The sequence below is a fragment of the Genypterus blacodes genome, unplaced genomic scaffold (assembly GCF_046128005.1).
Source record: "Genypterus blacodes isolate CSIRO-AG114 ecotype Tasmania unplaced genomic scaffold, CSIRO-AGI_Gbla_v1 ptg000090l_1, whole genome shotgun sequence".
Taxonomy (NCBI): domain Eukaryota; kingdom Metazoa; phylum Chordata; class Actinopteri; order Ophidiiformes; family Ophidiidae; genus Genypterus; species Genypterus blacodes.
Genome location: NW_027466895.1, coordinates 1,023,754 through 1,034,952, shown reverse-complemented (window position 1 = coordinate 1,034,952; position 11,199 = coordinate 1,023,754).

Sequence of the window (11,199 nt, the reverse complement as noted above, 5' to 3'; positions counted from 1 at the left end):
ACCAACACACACGCTCGCATGAACAAACTGCAGCAGAACGCTCATAAACAAACACTCTGCTCCACTGTGTATGCGGTGCCACATCAGCCATGCAGGGGCGTGATGGGAACCAAAGGCGAGCAGAGGTAACAGTGTGTCCGCTGCCAAATGACCACAGAATGGATGCAGCATGTGCTTCATCCAGGACGATCCGGCCATATGGGCTCAACACATCAGCGGAGGGATGAAGCCGTCACACACAGACGAACAAAAAGCACAGAAAAATGTGCGACTCTTCGACTGTAACCATCCAAGCCTGCTCTGCTTTTGTCTTTGCTGAAATGTTTCGACACTCAAGGTCTCAGCAAGCTGGCAGAACACCTGGAAGAACACCTGGAAGAACATAACGTATTTCTCTAACCTATGAAATGCAGATATTTCCCTTTGTCAGTTTAAAGAAAAAGAGGGGGCAACACACACTGAATAAAAGCTTATTCACATGAACACAAATCAAGTAAAGATGGATTGGTAGCATCTGTGGTATTCTGGATTGTTACTGCAAACCAGAGGCAAACCTTTGAATTGATTTTTTATGTGTATTTGTAGCACATTTTTGTTGTTGTTTACATCATTGGCTTTTGTTCTAATTTTGTCTGAGAATTAGAGCTGGAGGTTTGTGCTCATTATCAATTTGCACTAAATTTCATGTTTGTTTGGGCAAAGAAAGAAAGTTGGTTAAAGGTTTGTTTTTCACACATTTCAGGTGGCAAATGGACTTCATCCTGAGCTCGTCTTCATCCTCAGCAGCAGCATAGATTACAGGTGCTACCATTAACTTTGTTGACGTCAGCCAGAGTGTTTTTTATTCTTTTTCACTAAGCGCGCATCACCGTGGAAACAGGTGTCCCCATCATCTTCCCCTTTCATCGCTGGCGGTCTCTTTGTTCTCCGACTGTATCATCTGGGGGAAGTAGAGTTGCGTCTTCGCACATTAATCAGCTGCAGCTGTATCGGACGCTTCTCCATTGGTGTGGAAATGAGGAGGTTGTCAACTCGCCAAGTGCCTCCTTCATCCGTATTAGAGGTGGGGGGGGGGGTTCATTTATCCTCAGGCTCAGGTGTGAGCGTGTGTGTGTGACAGTGAGCACAAGAGCATGAAGTTTTCTCCCTCCCAGGTCCCACTATGAGGATGGATGGCCCCATTATCCAAGGTTTTAACCCCCGACTGAGAGATTGAACCATCACAGTGTAACATCGCCATGGAGATAGAGAGGGAGAATCTGAGCGCACATTCCCTCCACAAAGGCTTGTAGCGACTATTTTAAACCAACACGTACATTCAAAACATCATAGGGTTGATATCATCTGAATCTCCTCTCTGTTCCCGACCCTGATCTCCCAGACAGACCCAAATCGCTCGACATCTTGTTTGTGGCGCAGAAAGAGAAGATTCTCGCCTACGTTTCAGCTGTTCAGCATGTTTTGCAGCAACTTTAAAGCCGATGGAACAGCTGATGTACCTGACTGTGATATTCCTTATCGTTTCACCTCCTCTGTTGTTTGGGGAAGGTGCTGAAGTGCACAATTGGGAATAAGAGACAGAATTTAAATGTGCTCCATACATAATCATACAGCAGATGTGAGGGCGCGTATGCCTCATCAGGGTGGCTTTAGATTGTTCTTTACGCAGGCTGACAAGTAGGCAAAACAAAAAAAATCCTCACAGCCCCGCAAAAAATTAATCCATCCGGAGAAAGAATAAGGCGGATAATGGATCATAAACAGATGATGGAGGATCGCAACTTCCTGCTCTAGTTTTCATGTATATTGACGTTGTGTGTGTGTGTGTGTGTGTACATCTTGTGACCTTGTCGGTCTCAATGCATGTGTGAGTCCTCGTATAGAGAGATTAATCTTTCATGACCGCATCAGCTCGGCACATATAGAAAGAATGTTGTGCCGCAAGCCACACAAGCGCGAACTGCAACGTTTTATCTCAATAGCGCAAAGTGATTGATCATGAGTGCATGCTTTAATTATTCTCTCCTGCTCTAATTACTCTAAGTCTGTAGTTCCATCGCTCATAAATCTCTTAAGCGCGTTGCCTCTATTGCAGTAAAGACAGAAAACAATCAATTAAGAGAGAAGTAGAGGGTAAATTTCATGAATCAGAGCAAGTTAATGTGTCTGTTTGTGCTCCTAAATGGTGTTGAGTGTTTTCCTCAGCTAGGTACGTGTCTAATACCTGAGTCGCCTGTGGGGCCCTCCTGACCGCGCCGCCGCCATTTTAGCACAAGAAAACAACACGCCTGACAGAGAAGGTGTGTCCCTCCTTTTTTATTCCCAGTTTGTGACTCCCTCTTCTCCCCGAGGGCCCTCACACTCATGCTGTTAATGTTGATCGCAGGCCCTCCACCCGCCCTACAACTCCTTCTTTAAACCAGGCCCGGTCCTCCTGCTCATACATGAGAAGACGGCCAACCTCAGCTTCAGGGACGGAGCGAGAGGACAAAGGAAGGAGAAGAAAGAGTGAGGAGGAGAGAGGGGAGGAACAAAGGGCTGAATTCACCCTAGGCTGAGTTTCTTGTTTTGCTCGGGGAGGAATTTTCTCACCTAAGTGAAGTTATTAAACAACCTAGTTACGATACGCTTCAAGGACCATGAAGATTATTGAAAGGAGAGCAAGAGACGGCCGCAGCGTTTCCTTGAACACAAAAATTATTACTATACGTACCATTTTGTGATTCAGTGAATTTCCTGATCATAAAGCTCACACAGAAGTCCTGGATCCTGCAAAGGTTCCCATGCAACTCTAATTTTTGTGAGATAATTAATTCATAGTCTTTCCACAGGAATTCAAAAGCAACCTCGTCTTGCCCTTGGGTGTATCTAAACACTGTATCTTTCTGTGAAAAGCAATTACAACCGGTGTCAAAGGTCAAGGGGCTCTGATGGTGTCCGTGCGTCACGTTACGGTTACATGCCTTCATGCACGCATCACTCAAGGTCGTTGGGTGTAATCATGATGGGAAGGCAGCAGCAACCACCCACAAAGCTTCAGGTCTGACTCACCCAAAGGAGAGCAGAGGAGCTGTTTACATAAGTATCGCCAAATGGTACCTTCCACTGGAACCTACCATTACGCACAGCACGCTACATGCTGGAGCGGAGGCTTTGTAAATAAAACAGATAAGCATCATGCTGCACACACACTCAGTCAGCCTCCATATTGTGTATAATGATGCAGGTGGAGCAGATGAATCAACAACTTACTGGAGCCAACTACAAAATGCACAAAATGTTGTTATTGATCCAGCTGCAGATTAATGCAGCCCTGATACAGTTTTAAACTATTTTTCAGTTTTTTTTAAAATATTCATTAGATTTTTCTTTAATCTGCTGTGAAAACATAGTTAATAATATGACACCTATTGTTGAATGTTTAGGTTTATGATGTTTCAGAGTAAATCATCCATATTATGACCTGGTTTCTTGTGTCAGCAGCCATTTTGTGGATTGTGTGGTCCAGACAGACTACAGATGTCTCTGTTGTGCAACTGCGTTAATTGACTTAATTACGGTCTGCCACACACGGGCACGCATGCATACAGCGTAAACTCACTCTGATCAGTTTTCCTTCATTCATATTACTGAGTCTTAATGGGTTTTCTCTCTATCTTTAATCTCTCTCTCTCTTAGCGTGAACACACACACACACATTATCGGCAAAGTGTGTATCTGACAGCGCCGCAATTACAGCGCATTGCATCAAACTGCTGTTTTCAGCCAACACTTAACACATTCATGGACATCGCAGCTCTCTCCTTCACCCTGTTCCTGAATATTCACGCTCTCTCACAAACACTCAGCGGTTACCACCATTTTGGACAAAGTAACAACAGTCACAGGAATATAAATGTCGTAAAATGAACAAATGCATTTTCTAACTTCCACTTCTGCCTGCACGCCTTTTCAACAGCCTTTGCGCATGTCTAGTCGCTGTGTTTCAAGTTTTAATGTATTCAGATAACTTCAAGACAGCATCTGCCTTCATAATAGCCTCTGAAAACCAGTTTCATTCAAATCCTTTTCATTTCCTTCCAGAATGAGACTCTACTTTCGCAGACCTGGAGTCAGCAAGGATTGCCTGTTTAAAATTAAATGTCATGATTCACAAATAAATCAGACAACACCAAACGTATTTACTTTCCGTTTAAGTGCGACCACAGGCGTGGTGGTGGTAATTCAAAGGTTATCATAGGTCCAGTTGGAATTGTCTGAAAAACCTCAAACCGGCCCTTTAAGATGGGGGAAGTTTAGGGGCCTGTGGTGAGCAGCCAGGCAGAAATCAGCACGTTAGTGGTTGATCATTGCATTATTCATGCTCATGCGATGCCCCCCACTCCCGAGCTCAGTCTGTGTGCTAACACAGCCAGAAAAATCTAAGCCATACTCCCCGAAATACCCATCTCCCTTTGATCTCTAACGCAAACACACGTCCATTAACCTGCCTTTGCTTCCACCGTGTCACATTGATTCTCCCTCCCTTTGAAATGTTTCCCCTCCTCTCCCACAGTCTTCTTTCTCCCTCTTTCCACCGACCGAAAGGTTGACTGCAGACCGGAGCTTTCTCGTCGTCTTTTTTATCGGCGTCTCGCAGCAGCCCCAGGGGAGGACAAAGTGCAGCCCCCCCAAATGCCAACCACGTCCGTCCCCGCATTTGACGCTGTGAAAAGGAAACTGTCATTCAATCATCCACGCTGAAAAAGCCGACCTACAGCAGGGATCGCAGGGAAGACAGACAGAGGCAGACGAGGTCGAAAAGGAGGGGGGAAGGTGGGGCATTCTATAATTGATAATATTAAATTCGAGAGACAAACCTTTGTGTTTTTACATCAACTGCTGAAAACCAAGGTTCAAGTGTGTGTACACATGTGTACAATTTAATTCTGTCTCATCTTTAAGGCCAAAGGTCAGCTTCCATGTCCAAAATCCACTGTGTGTGTATGTGTGTTTGTGTTAATCCTGTATCTATATCTGCTTATCTGTCTCTTCTGTCTGTCTGATCCCCGACTCCCCTCTCATCTAATCACACCATCCTTCTGCTCGCCCTTCTGTGTGTTTGAGTGTGTGTTTTTCCTGGATTATTATTTTTCCTCCTAAACTCCACATCCTAAATGACTGTGTTGCAGCTGGTGGTGACGGAATCCGTTGTCCCTTAAAAGGGTTAAAATTGGATCCTTTTAAAAGGCAAATCAATGCAACCTATGAGTCTCTGGGGACTTTTCACCATTAATGCACCTCCACCATCACAAACCACAAACTGTCCTCTCCTCTGCTTCAACCAGCCACGAAGGACGACCAACAATCATCACAACTCGCCAGCTTCAAATCAATTCCCGAGCTTTTATTGTGAATTTCTCCCATTGAAAGACGTCGCCCACCCTCTTTCTAAATGAACCAGAGACGTTTTATAAAGAAATAAAATGGGACACAAAAATCAATGGCGCTTTGATCAGACGAACGTTATGCTACTTGGCTACTCGCTGCTATGGAAACTGAAGGGCATCCGAAGGTCGCTTCACTTCAAGGGAGCACTCATGCATGCATGCATGCAGCGGGCTGTGGTGGGCCCACCTGGAGATGAAAGGAGGGGAGACAGGGAGGAGGTAGAGGAGCGGTGGGGCAGATGGACGCGGCACGCTCACTCGCACAACATCCCAAGAGGCTCGCCGCTTCCCAGACTGCGCTCGCTGTGGATGCAGTCAGTGTGTGCGGCTTATCGTCTGTCTGGGCACAGGAAGATTCTGAATATTCCTAGATTGGCATGCTGGGATTTTTTCCACCTTAATCCCAAGGAGAGGAGGAGCGCCAGAATCCTCCACCTAGAGGAGAGTCGTAGGTCTAATACCAGACTACTGCATCACACATAATTCATAGGTTTAGTTTGTTTTATTGTTCCACAGGGGGGGGAAGCTCATTACAATTCACAGCGTCCCTATGGTCCATACAATGCACAAAGGTATTCAGTTGGGTCAAATTCATCAAATAGAGGCCCGCCAAATAAAGGCCCATATTGTTGCAATGGCAGCATCCTCAACATCTCACCTATAGTGACAGAAACATTAGTTTCAAGCAAATTCCCTCCTGGAACACTTCTGAACTAGCGAAGGGTGAATTTACGTATTTTTCCTCATAATTAATACGTGGAAACACTGAGTCAAGACATTGTTTTTCCTGAGCCGGAGTGTGTGGATTCTTGTGTGTGTGTGTGTGTGTGTGTGTGCGCGTGTTTATTTCAGACCCTTCCTCTCTTTTCTGTCTCCATTACCATGAATATTGAAGAGGCAGAGGAGCACTCTGCCCGTTCAATACACTCCAGAAATTTACAGTGGCATGTGCACTTTATGAAGATGTATTGGCCAGCGTCTGCATTTTGTGTGTATATATGTGTGTGTGTGTGTTGTTATCGGAGCAGCACCGTCATGTATGTATCAGAGCATTCAATCAATCGCTCTGCATTGCGTAAATGTGATGTAAAATGAAAATGGATCTGACCCGGGGGTCTATTGTCCCAGCGCTGCCTTTACACGCCCTTGACTCAAATGGTTCACTAAATCACTCACACACAAACACACACACAGTAATGCACATGAAGAGACGCAGAGGCCAGGGGCTTGATGCCCAGTTACGATATTGGACCCAACAGGGACGGAACTAATTACACAAGCTGTCGGACGCGTTGGTTTCTGAAGCATCTTTAAAGCTCTGCATCCACTTGGATTTTAATTAACAGTGCAGAAGAAGAATTAGGGTGTGTGATTTCCAGTGCATGTTCTTGACTCATCGAAACTGTGGGCGAAAAAAAACCCAATACCAACTGGCTGACATGAGAATTGATGAGTAATTCTCATCAGCCTGTCCACAAATGATATATATGTAGTAGTTTCACACTAGACCATCAGATCTCATTGTAGACAAACATGGCAAGAGATTTGGTAGCGGATCCGAGGACGATGTTGAACTGACACTGGGTTCTGCCCTATTACAGACAATCATACAGCCAGGTTGCCATGGGAACCATACATTTGTATCAGTCTCTGATTCCTAATTTATTTGTCTATATGTCTCAGGATGCAGCTCCGCTGTCAGACAAGGATGTAGTGAGGGGCGACAGGATCCTGCGGTCCGCACAGGGATTTCATTGTGGCTTCCTTCCAGAGGAATCAAACAGTGAGCAAACAAGGACTCGCACAAGGACAAACAACAGAACAGCCGGCGCACAGAGTCATCACGCCGGATTTTCTCTAGGTGACAATATCACACACACATGCAGCGCTGTCGTGCCTGGCTGGCGGCGGATACCACGTAAGAGTGAAGACGAACATAAAATACCTTTTTACGGCAGCGTGTTTGTGTGCCATTGTGCCTGAGTTCCATTGCTAATGTGTGTCTGACTGCTGCCTTCCCCCACTTCAGACACACACACACCCACACCGGAATGAGGTCAGAGTGTCGTGAATATCACTGCCAATTATCCTCTAACACTTCACGCCATACTTGTGTCCATGTGTGCGTGTGAGTGTGTGTGTGTGTGTTGGCGAGGTTACTACCAGGGCATGGGCGGCCACCGCAGCACGTCGTCTGATTGGGTCATTGGAGGAGTTGTTTACTTTGTATATTGGTGCCCAGTGAAGAGGAACAGACCCCCTGCTGACTGTAGCCTCTGCACCAGACACATACACACACACACACGAGATGCCTTGTTACTATGCAGACACACTCCTGCTCCCAGTTCAGCATGTTGACGTCCGACACAGAAACGCAGCAAGCTGACAGATGTAGGGCAACAGAGGGGCGAGAGACTAAAAAGCTTAGAAATTCAATTCTGATACATTTATGCACCAAAAATGATCTTATCTCAATATCAAAGCCTTCACCGAGCATGTAGAATTTGAATATTTCCACACCGACCTCTCCGAACAAACAAGCTTAAGAGGAAAACCTTGATGAAATGGAAGTAAACATGAAGTAAACTGACATGAACGGCGCTCGGCTCGTCTGGGGAGCGACGGATGCGTGAAGCGGAAACGTGCGTGAATAATCTTGTTTGTGGACCAAAGTGGCATCATCGTGATCCAGTATCCGGGCAGAAAGTGTGTATGTACGTGTGTAAGAGATGCGCTTATGCGTGCCTACATGCGAGTGCGGAGAAGGACAGCAAAAAACAAGGAGATGAGGATTTCACTGACGTTACGAAAAATGTACAACTGCATACAATGCGATATACAAAGACGAGGTGCAAGTCTACATTACTGCCCCACCTTGGAATTTGTAGGTACTGCATCTTGCAATAGTAGTAGTTTTTGTTCAGGAGGACATGTGCAAGAAATGTGTGTGTCAAGTACAATCCTGTATCAGAGTGGGAATAGTGTGTGTCTCTCTCTGCCTCTCTGTAGCAGACGTTGTGTGAGCACATGCAGGGTCAAGATCTGTTTGAATGATTCCAATCTGCCTTGATTTCTCCCTGCATTATTCATTGGCGCTCCCATTTTTGCTCCAGCTCTTTGCAGTCTGCTCCGGCCCGCAGACAGAAACGCTTCTTTTCCCGACAAATACACGGAATATACAGAGATTAAACCTGCAAATCCACAATCACCAAGTGAGGGAAAAGTCAACGCTCACAGGCGACAAACGGGAATAAAACACATAGTTGCTGTGAGGGAAAAGCAGGACAGCAGGTCACGCTTCGCTTCTGATGCGTCTTACATCCACCTCATAGCGTTTGACAGCAGCAGTGCCGCCTTCCATGTGACTGCCTGGAATCTTCCATTTTCACAGCGCTGAAGACTCGCGGAGCAGTCGCCGTGGTAACGCAGCTGAAGAACTCGGCTGTTGCTACCTGGATTCTGTCCACTGTGACGCAGGAGTCATAGTCCAGTTGTCTCTCTCCCCCCCGGCGCTACCCAGCCAGCTGTCATAACAAGAGCGGTGTGTGACAGCGGGGACGGAACGCAGCGCTGGAAGGAGACGCCATGACTGATCTGAGTTTATGAGAGTGTCAGTCTTTGTTTCCATTAAAGATTTACTTTATTTTACATGAAAACTGCTTGATTTATGTCTGTGGTTGATGGCATAAAGATACAATCATGATTACTCTCAGGGGAATAAACAGCAACAGCTATGGCGTCTTTTAGCAAACATTGCCTTTCTCATCTCTCAAACACACACACACACACACACACACACACAGCACCATTAAACAATTTACTCTTGAGGTCATTCAGAGAAACAAATTGTTCTCCAGTTCAAACAGGATTTCCTTATTTGATCGCACTGAGTCAGATGTTTGACGCAAGAAGCAACCAGCTTAGACATCTTAGCGTTTCTATAGTGACCATCGCCGTGGGGAAATGTGCCCTAATTGAATCTGTGATATAACAGCCTCAGTCGTCCAATCACTTGATCACGTTGTTCCGGCTTGCCGTTTGCCAATTGTTCATTGTCCCGATAATTAAGCCTCTTTCGCTGCACTTCCAGGCAAGCGGCCAGAGGTTTGACTGACCGCAGAGTGGAATTTTAGTTATACAAACATTCATCATAAGTAGAGCAACAATTTGCAAACCTCTGAAAAAAAATCGGATTAATTGCTTTGTTCCAAACGCTGAATCAACGCTCAGATACAATCTTTGGCAAACATGTGTATTAAAAAGTGTAACGGGTGGCGAGGACGCGCTGCTTCATTGTTTCCGCCAGGTTTGCTTTTCCTGGGCTCCTGTCCGCCACTCGACAATTTGACTTTGCGGCTAAATTTAGCGACTTTTCTGACCCTTCTTGGCGACTCCATTACTCAAAGGCGACACGGGCAAATACAGAGACCACTAATCTTTTTAGTCATCGTGACAAAGCTGCAGCACTGGACTTTCCTTGGAAAAACCTTCAAACCACCAAAACTTCCAACCACACCAGGACAAAAGGGCGACGGGTTTCTAAATCACGCTTATAGTTCAGGACCAATTAAATGTGTCGCCACTTTCTACCCTGCACAAAGGTTCCCCGTGGTGCCGAGGCGCAGCAGTGAGTCTCTCCTCCTCCTCTTTCCTCCCACAACCTTGGCTCCGTCCAGCCAAGGTGGAGGTGATAACTCAACATGCCTCTTACACAGTTGCCATAGCAGCGCACAGGGTCCAAGGTCAAAGCGGTGACCTCTGAAACGGTCCAGTGGAGTCTGCCGCAGAGGTGAAAATAACCCCGAGGAACCCTTCCTGTGGTGTCTGGGTGGCGTGAAAGTGTCTAATCCCACTCGCCAACATCATCAGAGGGGAGAGGAGAAGGAGGAAGTGGAGGAGAGCAGGAAGGGGGAAGTAGATGAGCGGGATAGAAGACGGGAGGATTAGGAAAGACGGCGATGACAAGAGAGGAGGAGGAGGAAGTGAGTGACATGGAAAAGGAGAAGACCTTACAAATTTTCATTAATCAGAGAGAAATGGGGGAAATTTGGTGCAGCGTGACAGACGAAGGAGAAGGTTGAGGTGGAAAGCAAACCCCCAAATCGGGTGGATTAGTTCCACATATTCTTTGCATCCATGTTCCTCGCAGTGAGACCCGGGGCCGGGGAGCGTGGAAGCACTGATTCCTTTCTGTCATGTCTCAGAACTTCACTTCTTCACCAGCACCACCCCCACTCCCTTCTTTCATTCTGTCTCTCTCACATTCATTCCCCCGAAGCAAAGCAGGAGGATTAGTGACTGAGAGAGAGAGAGAGAGAGAGAGAGAGAGAGAGAGAGAGAGAGAGAGAGAGCGAGATCAGCCTTAAAAGAGAGAGTCAGGGTGCAAACATGTTTTGAATTGGAATTTCTGCAATTTCTGTCTGTCTGCTGCTCCACACATGTATCCTACAGATGATCATACACATGTTAATCCGACTCCATATTGTGCTCCCCTACTTTCTGCCTGACAGGCGAGGTTGGCTTGCAACACGGCCCCGGCGATGACACAACGGACGACTGGTCAAAATCGTCCGCTGACTGTACATTATCCCTTACATAACGCTTAATGAGCGACAGGAGAGGAAAGGTCTTTGAAAGGAAAACTTATACTTTGTGTACACATCACAGAGCAGAACACCCTGTACACTTTTGCTTCGTTATCTACTGCTGCTACAAAGTCTGAACAGGAGAAACATGTGCTTCCACCTTTAAATTCACCCATTTACAAGTT